This window comes from Diabrotica virgifera, chromosome 9, assembly GCF_917563875.1.
Source record: "Diabrotica virgifera virgifera chromosome 9, PGI_DIABVI_V3a".
NCBI lineage: Eukaryota > Metazoa > Arthropoda > Insecta > Coleoptera > Chrysomelidae > Diabrotica > Diabrotica virgifera.
In genome coordinates, this window is record NC_065451.1 from 67,908,209 (window position 1) to 67,911,746 (window position 3,538).

Consider the following 3,538-nt stretch of genomic DNA (forward strand, 5'->3'; position numbering starts at 1 on the left):
AATATGGACGTCCTTCGGACGGAATAAATATGGACGTCCTTTGGACGTCCGACTTTGGACGTCCATACTGGACGAAATACGGACGTTTTATGAACGCTTATATTGGACACATTATACCAATTACGAGATCAAATAGCAAAATAATTCAATAAAATATTAACTTGCGTTAACTTTACGTTAATGAAATACAGTCAAACCTGTCACTAACGGCCACTAAAATGAAAGAACTATTGGCCGATATAGAAAAGTGGTCGTTATTGCCAGTTTTTGTAGCCTAGATATACAGTACAACCTGTGTTACTGGCCACCTGTACTAACGGCCAGTTTAAAAATTCCCCAAACCAATTATATCTAGACTACAAAAACTGGCAATACCGGTCACCTTTCTATATCGGCCAATAGCTTTTTCATTTTTAGCGGCCGTTACTGACAGGTTTTACTGTAATTAGTGTGGGGAATTTTTAAACTGGCCGTTAGTACAGGTGGCCGGTGTTGGCAGGGGGCCGGTAACACAAGTTTTACTGTAGTTTAAATCGATTAGATCGAAAGATTAAATCTTAATTCAAAATTGTATATTAAATTATTACAATTATAAAACTATATAGTTTAATATCCAAAACATGTTTTGATTTCATGTAATGTAATGAAAATCTTATTTGTAAATTATTGGTTACAATGTTTAACAACAGGAAATATTCAAGAATAAATAAAATAAAAGTTTCCCCTAACAACAAAACATTCCAGGAATTCTACTATCAAAGTTCTATTCTGTGAACATCTGATTAAATTATGGCTGGAAAGTTACCACAAGATATTCTATGAAAAGAGTACAATGTCCTCCTGGAGGGGTAAAATTTTCCATACTCTAAAGAGAGGCCATTTACTATTCAATTTGCGTTCATTTTCAAATTTGCCGCGCGAGTATCTATGTAGCGTCGCGTGGTCATTGGTCATCAAGTCATCAATTATTTCATTTTCATCATAAGATAACCTAAAAATTTAGTAACAATTTTGATTGGAAAAAAATGCATCGATAAGGGGGTGAAAAATGGAAATTAGTGGCTTTTTTTGCTGTACTCAACTGTACTGTTTAGTATGCTAGTTTTGGCTATGGCTGGATCTCTTAAACAATTATGTAAGTATTATAAAATCCGTTTTCAATTTTCTTTATGAAACGAATCATTTATGCATGTATTACCTGTAAATATTTTGATTTTTAATTGTAAAGAATAGAAAAATTACCGTTCATTTTAATTTTTTTTAGAATCAGCTGAAAGTGGTCTACAAAAAACCAGATATAACCAAAATAAAGATATAAAAAGTGTATTGGCTAATTGGAAGAAACAACATTGTCCATGCATAATAAGTTATTACTTTATAAACAAATATTAATACCTAGGAATGGAACCTGGATATAATCATCAAGAAGATAGAAGGAATCCAGATAAACAACTTAAATAAGTACAAGAATATTGAGGAAATCCTCCTCGATACTACTGGGCAAACTAGAAGATTGAAGAGGACAAAGCCTTTTGAACTAGTTTGAGTGATAGGTGATAGTGAAAAGCAGAGCATAGTGCGTGATGTGGCTGTGTATGTTAGAATAGTGCACGATCTTGTTAGATTAGATAAGAGACGCTATCGGGTAAGCTCTTCATTTTAAGAAACATTAGTAATTTAGGTTAAATTAAAATTGCTCATTGGTCAGTTATGACCAGATTGCTTTTTTTATGTTTGGCAAAAAGGGCGTAAGTCAGAATTGCACATTGCTAATGTTTTGATGATTTCTGGACCAGCAAAAAACTGTTGTAGACGTAAACTGTATGTACCAATAAAAAGAGCCGATTTTTCTGGTCCAGAAATCATCAAAACATTATCGATGTGCATTTCTGACTTAAGCCCTTTTTCCCAAACATCAGAGAATTGTAATGTACAAATTCTCCTATCTGATTTTTCATGAATTTTGTAGGAGACGAAAAACCATTTTTAGGATCATCTCCTGCTTTCACATGTAAATTTTGACATGTCTTGTAGTAAATAGATAGTTGAATTTACTACAAAACATGTCAAAAAATATATGAAAACAGGAGGTAACCATAAAAAAGTTTTTAGTCTCTCTTACAAAACTCATGAAAAAACAAATCGGAGGTATGTCACATCAGTGACTATATCCAGGGAATGTCTAAAAAATATACTTTGATGTCCCAAGAACCAAATATAACCTTTATATATATACAGGGTGTAACAAAAATACAGGTCATAAATTTAATCACATATCCTGGGACCAAAAATAGTTTGATTGGACCTAACTTACCTTAGTACAAATGTGCACAAAAGAAAAGTTACAGCCCTTTGAAGTTATATATTAATAGCACCAAGGGCCTTAGAGGCCCATGGCTTGAAAAGTTTGTTTTTTCTTCATTTTCACGTTTCTTTATGTACTGAGATCTTCTCTGGCTTGATATGTGATTTTTCTCCATTCCTTCCTCTTATTCATTTTTCTTTTCTGACCCTGTAACACCATTCTTTCCAAATCTTTTTCGACCTCTTGCTTCCATCTATTTTCCGGTCTTCCTCTTCTCTTTCTTGAAGCTATAGTGTAGTTTAGTACCCTTTTCGGAGTCCTCGTTTTTGGCATCCTTTCAATGTGACCTCGTGATCTAAGTCTCTGTGCCTTTATCACTCATTTGAAGTTACAAAATGAAAAGTGATTTTTTCCAATGTATCGAAAACAATGTGCTTTTGTGCACGTTTCAATTTAATTATTATTGTAGTACCTACCATTTAAACAACGTTTTAAAAACTTTTTTGCCTCTTATTGCTTTTTCGAAAAGTCAATTTTTATCGAAATATTGTGAATATTTGTCAAATCCACCACATATTTGTATATGGTTAAGTACGATTATGGAGACTTGGTAATAATATGCAAACTTATTTATGCTTTACATTTTTAGGTATATTTTGAACCATATTAAAAAAGAAGCCAGACTCGATAAAACGTGCCTTATCGAAAAAATACAAAGAGGCAAAAAAGTTTTGAAAACACTCTGTTTAACTAATGGTACCTCAGTAATAGTTTAATTGGAACATACAACATTTGGGGGGTTTAAAGGAACAAAACCCCCATAAAATTTTTACGTGGACATATTAAAAAAGAAGTCGCAACTCGATAAAAACTGCCTTATCTGAAAAATACTAAGAAACAAAAATATTGAATTTAACTAATGGTATCACAATAATAAAATTGAATTGGAACATACACAAAAGTTTGGGAGGATTTAAGGGATCAAAACCCCCATAAAATTTTTATGGGGTGCACAAATTTCACCATAATTTTTCTTTAAGATATTCCTGCCATAATAATGCCACATGTCACATGTCCATTTTCAATAAAAAATCGCTAATAGTTTTCGATATAATCGAAAAAATCCATTTTCATTTTGTAATTTCAAAGGGCTGTAACTTTTTATGTGCATATTTGTACAAGGTAAGTTAGGTTCATTTGAACTATTTTTGGTCCCAGAATAATGTGATTTAA